The sequence below is a fragment of the Zootoca vivipara genome, chromosome 11, assembly GCF_965207765.1.
Source record: "Zootoca vivipara chromosome 11, rZooViv2.hap1.1, whole genome shotgun sequence".
Classification (NCBI taxonomy): Eukaryota; Metazoa; Chordata; class Lepidosauria; order Squamata; family Lacertidae; genus Zootoca; species Zootoca vivipara.
In genome coordinates, this window is record NC_142594.1 from 4,320,702 (window position 1) to 4,329,399 (window position 8,698).

The window sequence follows — 8,698 nt, forward strand, 5'->3', positions numbered from 1 at the left end:
CAGAGGGGATTGGACAAATCTCTCTTTTGCTGTTTGGCTGCAGCCAATGTCAGGAAGAAACCATTGAAAAAAAGGGGGAAGAGAAATTGGGGGAATCCCAGATTAGAAATATTTCCATAGGGAATAACGAAAACTGTGGACCCAGCTAATGAATGATTTCCACAGAACACATTGCGTTCAGTAAGCAGGACCTGTGTGTATATGCCCACCCCCCAACCTGGAATATCTTTATTAGTATTGATAATTCATACAGCACCATCAATGTACATCATACTTTATAAAGTACTTGGGACATTTTCACGTAAGAACATGTTCATTTCAGTGAAGGGCTCCAGACTTACATACAGAAGACCGTTTGTGTGGATTTTCTCCCTTGATGATGAAGTGAAGAGCAATCTGGCCGCTGAGAAGCCCCAGTATTTGTCCCCGAGCACCTACACTCACCAATATCTGGTGATCAGGGCAAACGTTATAAAGGACTTTATTTCTGGGAGGGGGTTTATGATTCAAGTGCAAATCAAGAGAGAAGCATCTATCTGGGCCAATCAAGAACACATTGTCTTGAAAGGCAGGATAGAAATCTATTCAGACTTCAATCCCATGCTGGCGAACCACAGAGAAGTCCCATTAGACAGAGCATGGCTTACTTCTGAGTAAACCTGCCTTAAAGTGCGCTGCTAATAAACACATGAAAATAGCAGTCTTAAAGCAGGGGTTCCCAACATGGTGCTCTCCAGATGTTGGTGGACCACAACACCTGTCATTGCTGGCCTTTGACTGCATTAGCTGGGCTGATTGGAATGGGAGCCTGATCACAAAAGAAGGGCACTGTGTCTGTTACCTGCAGGGCCCATGAGTTGAGGCGAGGCAGTTGCCTTGGGTGGCAGATCCAGCCACCTCTGCAGCTGCCTGCTCCATGCACAATTGCACCCTTTGCTGCTCCCTCCTCCTCCTGCGTGGCCACCTCCTCTGCATCTACCATCAAAGCTTTGATGCTTTGATAGTGTTTCCTGCTTGGCAGGGGGTTGGACTGGATGGCCCTTGTGGTCTCTTCCAACTCTATGATTCTATGATTCTACCAGCAGCAAGCAGGCATGGAGGAGGTAGCAGGGGCAGGGTGTGTGTGTGTGTGTGTGTGTGTGTGTGTGCTCTGTTTTAAAGCAGGAACCTAACTGTACAAATGAAAGCTAAAAGGAGTTTTCAATTTCTCATAATAAACTTTCCACTAAAGTTGAAACTATCATGAACTGTCGGATGACCGTCTCCCAGGAAGTCAGCAAATTTCACTGATTCAATGTGACCGTTAGTCATGGTCTCTTTGGCGTTTTTGAAACAAATGTTAATTTGAACATTTTCTATTCTCTGATGGGTTTTTGAGGGGAAAGAACAGGCAGAGTACAGTGATTTCCTCTCCTTTTATAGGAATAAAACAGTTGATGTGAACACCTTAGGTTCTTTACATTCAGCCCATGATTCATATACAACTCCATCAGCTTTATGAACTAAAATAAAGAAATCCCTTTGTAAATAGATTTCCTGCCCCTCGAGACACTTTAAGCAAAGTGACTCCATCTAAATCAAATGCCATCTTCTGTGTTGGCTGCTTTATGCACCCATATTTCCTATTTTTTCCATCCTGTGGAACGAATGCAACATTCTACGAAGGCTGGGATAGAGAAAATACTTTGAGAGGTACTGCCTGTGTTCAGTAAGTGCGACTGTGGGATGTAGGCAGAGTGCTGGACTTGGGTGCAGAAGTTATTGGTCCAGATCCCTTCCCTACATCCTGAATAGTGGCCCTGGACAAGTAACCACTATGTCTCAGCCTAGCCTACCTCACAGGACTGTTGTGTGGATATCTTCTTCTGTGTTGTCAGAGCTCCTTGGGGGAATCATAGATTCATAGAATCCAGTCCAACTCCCTGCAATGCAGGAATAAGTCGTCTGAACCTGGGCTGTAACCAGGGAAATGTGGAATACATAACAATATTTGTTTACAGAACATAAAGATGGAGGTTATCATTATTTATATAGTAGCAGAAGGAAAAACATAAGCCCATGCTTCAAGGAACTTGTATTCTAGATTGTGGTCCATTAAATTCCCTTTGTTGTATGAAGTTAAATATGGAGAAAAGTAGCATATAAATGTTGCTAAATCAATTAAATAATGTGCTATGAGTAAATGGATAGTGAACTGGGTTTCTAGGTTTCGTGTCCATGAACCAAAAGGAGCATTTAGGAAATCTACTTTTTACCCCCCCAACCCCTGAAATGAGGTCTTATCCCCAGATGAACTTTTTATTTTATTTTTTGCTACCGTAATTATGGCTGGGGGGGTTCATTGGAAGTCATCACGTAAGCAGCACTTCCACAGGATCGGGAAGACAAGCTCTAATTGGTCAATTTACATAAAAGTGAAAACACAGAACTTCTGACATTAAGTTCCTGGCTCAACTTTTTCACAGCAATTACAGTCATAAAATAAGGTACACTGGTGCAACATTCCAGCTGATTCGCACCGTGAGTCCTGCCAATGTATTTTCTAGTGACCGCTCTTCAAAGCAGAAACTGAGAGAGAGACGAGGCACACACAGGCATAGGCCCTTGTCCCTTTTGATTGAGGGCTCCCAAACCCAGCCAATCATGAGACCCCTTGCTGGGTGATTAGTGCAGCGGCAATGGATCACTTTGCTGTTGACACGAAGGGCTAAAGTAGACTTTTCCAGAAAGGGAGGCCATTTGCCCCCCTGGGCTTTTGGGGGAGAAACGGAGCAACAGAAATTCCAAAATTTGTTTTCATTTCTAGTAAACCACAGAGCCTAGGGCTTGCTGATCAGAAGGTCAGCGGTTCGAATCCCTGTGACGGGGTGAGCTCCCGTTGCTCGGTCCCAGCTCCTGCCAACCTAGCAGTTCGAAAGCACGTCAAAATGCAAGTAGATAAATAGGAACCGCTACAGCGGGAAGGTAAACGGCGTTTCTGTGTGCTGCTCTGGTTCGCCAGAAGCGGCTTTGTCATGCTAGCCACATGACCTGGAAGCTGTACGCCGGCTCCCTCGGCCAATAATGCGAGATGAGCGCGCAACCCCAGAGTTGGTCACGACTGGAGCTAATGGTCAGGGATCCCTTTACCCTTTACTAGTAAAGAATGGAGATGTGCCAGGTGGGGGTGGGTGTCCCATAGAGATACATGGTTGTTTGGTGTGTGTGTGTGTGTGGTGTCAGTGCTTAGAGAATGGTGTTTTGATTGAAAATCTCTTACATGAGCAGCAATTCCCTGGATTCCCAGTCTGCCAAGCCAATATCCATCACCGATCAGGCCACGGAGCAACCACATTTTCTGTTGGGAAGAAGTAAAAAATTGGCAGCTGTTAACCTTGCTTGGCAGAGTTTAATGGGAGTTGGAGTAGAAGCGTTCTTGTTTAAATGGGTCCTTCCGGTTCCCTGCCACCAGGTGCTGCTGTAGGTACAGGAGAAGAAGACAATAAGAACCATGAGGGAAAGATGATGAGGGAATGAGGGGGGTGGAGCGGGGAGCAGAGATGTGAACGTGGAAAAAAAAATAGTAGTCATCAGCTTTAGCACTCATTTGGAAAACCTGCATTCCTGCTCTCGGAGGGAATAAAGAGCATACTCTGAAATAAGCCGCAATCCTCTTTTCTATTTACTTCCCTCTATATCTTGTCCTTGAGATTGCCTTGCAAACACTGATAAGTCTTATAGTATTGAAAGCTACCACAAGGCCAACTGGCCTCGTCCACTGGTACAAGGCCTACGCCAGACCTTTGCTATCCAGACCTCAGGGAGCAAGGGCACAACACGAATGATCAGGGCCTTCTCAACAATGACAGCTTGATGCTGACAACCCTCTCAGGTGTGAGCAGCAACAACGTCTATGAAGGTGTGATGACCCCAGGTAAAGATGAGGTCCCCCACCCAAGCTTTTGAGTAAAGGGATGCCTCCTACGTGGCTAATGCAATGATGTGGTTGGTATTTTTGTCTGTTTTTACATTAAGTTATACTTAATATACTTGCTATAGCTCGCCATATCATCTGCCAGCAACAGCATGCTTGCATAGCAAATTGCTCTAGAATCTAGATCAATGTTTCTCAACCAGGGTCAGGAGCTGCAAATTGGTTGTCATAGGTTTATAAGTAAAGCCAAAATAATTATTACTTTTAATCCTTAACTGGTATTCCAACTTTTTGTCTTGCTGGCATATTATAATGCTTGTTAGGAGAACCCAGTACCTTTCACAGAGCTGCGATTCCCAGAATTCCTTGGGGAGAGGAATTGCTAAACCACTTTGGGGGTGGTAGCTCCATGAGGGGAATTGGGTCCTCTTAATAACTCTCAGCACCATTAATCAAGTACACACTTGTTTTTATTTTAATTTTTTACAGCTTATGAAGCAGTATCCTGCAATTAGATAGTTTGTTTTCTTACATTCCCACAAGCAAAACTGTGAATAACTTTGTAAGTACTATAAATATGAAATGACTATGTTTCCAAATAAGCCTTCAGTTTATTGAAAACCTATGGGGGCTCCTCAATGAAAAGATTCAAACTTCAAGAAAGAAGATTCCACCTAAACATTAGAAAGAACTTCCTGACAGTAAGAGCTGTTTGGCAGTGGAATTTGCTGCCAGGGAGTTTGGTGGAGTCTCCTTCTTTGGAGGTCTTTAAGCAGAGGCTTGACAGGCATATGTCAAGAATGCTTTGATGGTGTTTCCTGCTTGGCAGGGGGTTGGACTGGATGACCCTTGTGGTCTCTTCCAACTCTATGATTCTAAGATCACCAAGAGCAGACAAGCTTCCTAGACACACCCTTGCCTGTCACAACTGGTCTTCCTGTGAGCCGCACAGGCATGGAGGTATATTAGGCGTGCTTTAGGACACCATTGGGAAACCTGCAGAGGGATAGTATTTTATGTAATAAAAATATGCTGGTTTTTCACCCAAGGAATAATAATAATAATAATAATAATAATAATAATAATAATAATAATTTTACTAAGGTAAAGGTAAAGGACCCCTGGACAGTTAAGTCCAGTCAAAGGTGACATGGAGTTGCAGCGCTCATCTCGTTTTCAGGCCAAGGGAGCCGGCGTTTGTCCACAGGCAGCTTTCTGGATCATGTGGCCAGCATGACTAAACCACTTCTGGTGCAATGGGACACAGTGATGGAAACCAGAGCGCACGGAAACGTCATTGAACTTCCCACCTCAGTGGTACCTATTTATCTACTTGCACTGGCATGCTTTCAAACTGCTAGGTTGGCAGGACCTGGGACAGAGCAATGGGAGCTTACCCCATTGCGCAGATTTGAACCACCAACCTTCTGATCAGCAAGCCCAAGAGGCTCAGTGGTTTAGACCACAGCACCACCCGCATACTCCACTCATCTGGCTGGGTTTCCCCAGCCACTCTGGGCAGCTCCCAACAGAACACTAAAAACAGAATAAAACTTCAAACATTAAAAGCTTCCCTAAACAGGGCTGCCTTCAGATGTCTTCTAAAAGTCAGGTGGTTGTTTATTTCCTTGACATCTGATTTTGTCTCTGGCTCTGCCCATCACTGACTCTGGACTCTGCCCTCCCGCATTATGCTGATTACCCATGAGGGAATGTGGCCTCCAACCAGATGTGATGCGCATTGTTTCACTGCCTGAAGCGAAATGGCAATGTGCCACCTTTGCCTCCCTTATCTGGGTTGTGTGGCAGCACCTGCAAAGCAGTGGTGGGTTACAATGAGACCTTGTGAGATCTCACTTAAATCTCACGAGATCTCACAAGGTCCAGGCAGGAGTGTTCGCAGAGGTGCTGCCTCTTGGGATTTTGCCACCCAAGGTGTGAGTCCTACGTTAAGGTTACCAGGTTTTTTCCAATGTATCCAGAGGCACCTTTCAACTTCCTACTAAATAGGTGGATTTTGTCAGGGGACTGATTTGTAAATCCGGGGACTGTCCCCGGGAAATGGGGATGTATGGTAACCTTATCCTACGTGGGTTTTGTGCTTCCCTGAATCCACTGCAACATGGGTTCTGTGGTAGACATGCAATCATTCCTCTGAAGACAAGTGGGTGTGGAAAGGACTCTCTGAAACAGAAACCTCTGTAAACTGGGTATCTGGGAAGCACAACTTCAAAACCTGTATCCTTTCCCAAAACAAAAAGAAAACTGCAACGGAATAACTCCTTTTTCTGTTTAGAGATTAAAAGTTTGTTTCAACGGTGAGCTCTCATATGTGAAGGGACCATTGTTTTCTTCAGTCCTCTTCAAGTGAAAATGTGAGAACCTCACTTTTAAATTATCATTTTGCAAAGAATCATCTGAATCTTACTAAAAGATCTTAAATTCTCCTGTATAAACCATGTGGGTTTCTGAGACGCTTGTTATATGCATGTTAAAACTTGAAAACAAGCTATCTGGTCATATGTTTCCCATTAACCCCCAAATTTTGCTCATTATACTAAAATTGCCATGTGAACATGTCTCATGATTAATCCCCGCCTTCACTCACCACTAGCATGTTCTTCTTCAGAAAGCAGACTATGATACTTTAAAGCATTCCTTAGCATTAACCCAATATGATGATTTTTCATATTCTTTCAATTTGTTCCTGAGGGGAGAGAAAAGATCTCATTCCCACATTAAACCCGCTAGAAAACTGGTGAGCTACAATACGATAAGGATAAAAGGATGGGAACCATATTTTATTCCTCACCCCCTTGAAGTCAATGGGCAAATTGCAAATGAAAATGGATGGCAGGGTTTGGCCCTTTGTCAAGTGTATATGCTGAGGCATATCTCATCCCAATTAAAATCAAATATAAATTTACACACACACACACACACCACCTTTCCAATTGCTTTAGGTGGTGTACAAAAGAAAAGAACAAAGCAACACTAGAAACAAAACAAAATATCCTTAAAAATAACTCAAAAACAACAGACAATAAAACTCTAGACTTGGGCTGCATTCCCATGTCCACTTTTTTGAGACTAGGACTTGCTACTTCAAATCCATCCCTTTTTAGAAGTACCGTATGCAGTTTCAATGATTATTTAACAACTTTTTGAAACACTGGTACTGCGAGCATAATCTGGCAATAGGTGCAAAACGTCAGCTTGTTCTTCTTCATAGGCACCAATCTTCCCAGTACTTCTATTTTCTTTCTCTCTTTAGGCTAGCAGGGGGTGGGGGGTGGGATAGCTCACAAGGTCCTCTGGCCCAACAGTGAATCATCCTGAACAGAGTGAATATTTTTTCCTGACTTTTCCTAATTTCACATTTTCCAGACAGAACCGCCAGATACTTTTTACTTGTAGGTTATTGAGCAAAATTCTTCCTGAATCATTTTGGTGATTCGTTTGATGCTACTACCAAATAAAGTCAGATCAAAAGAAGGTATGAATGGACAGAGAGCTGCAATTTTTTAAAACAAACAAACAAACAAACAAACACAAACACTCTATTAAATAGGAATCTCTTCATTCTCTCTCTTCATATATGTCCCAAGTAAATGTGTCCAGGATTTCAGCCTTAGATGAATATACCTTTGCTTTGTGTCATACTAGGAGAAAAAGGACTTTCCATGAGATCATTGTCAAAAGTTATGCCTCACACAGGAAAAAACCACTCATACGTTGCTGTAATAAGGGAATAGCCAATCCAGAGCAATGCTCCTCCCCACAGTATGGACTGGTGTGAATGTGTAAATCCACACAGGGGAAGTACAGTATAAAGCTTTGTGGCCTGAATTCCAGTGGAAGAACTTGAAGTCTGCTTAAACTTCCCATGAGAAAGATCTGTGAGGAAATTTAGACTCAGAAAGGTAAAGTCTAAATGTTCTTTCTTTTGCAACTTTATACATTCTTTTTGGACAGTTCACATACAGTTTGACCTTATATTTAAAGTTGTACGAAGTATTCTACTTTAAAATGCAAGCGTTTGTTAAGATTTTGTTGGGTCAATTATGTAAGCGATATTTGCTATCTGTATAAAATGGTACGAGCTCACACACTGCCTGTTAACAGCATAGCCATGCACACCTGTATATATAATATTTGTTCAACCTTTTAACTACAAATGTTACTTCAGTCTCTTTCGAAAGACAGACACTCATTTGGTCTTACGTTGGGCTCAGTTTTGACATATATATATGAATTAAAACTAATTTGGACTATTAGATGTTCATTGATGGTACAGCTTGTGCAGCTTGTGTTTCGAATATATTTCCTTAAGATGAAATGCAGCTATGGTTTCTAAAGCAAATGAAGCGTATTAAGCACAGCAGAAGCAAAACTCAGGAGCATCAAAACTTTTTGGGTGGGGGGTCCTAAGCAGGATATGCAAAGGAACATCCTTTGCTTTCATTCACTGCTAGAAAGCACCCATATTTCAAACAGCAAAAGGAAACAAATGGATAGTATGGAACGTTCGCTTATTCAAATTATTTCCATACTGTATAGGGGGAAGGGGGAAATATATTTTGTTCCGATTTCTTCACCAACTCCTCTAGCTGAAAAAGGCATGGATAGCTTCTCCTAGTGCGTTGTAATTACCCTCCTTCCAATAAACTGAGATGCTTAGGTATCATATAAGAAACTCTAAAGTGTTGGGGTAGAACAATGTGGTTTATGGCTGAGTGAACTCAAAACTCACATTAAGATAGCACATATTGAATGGAAGAAAAA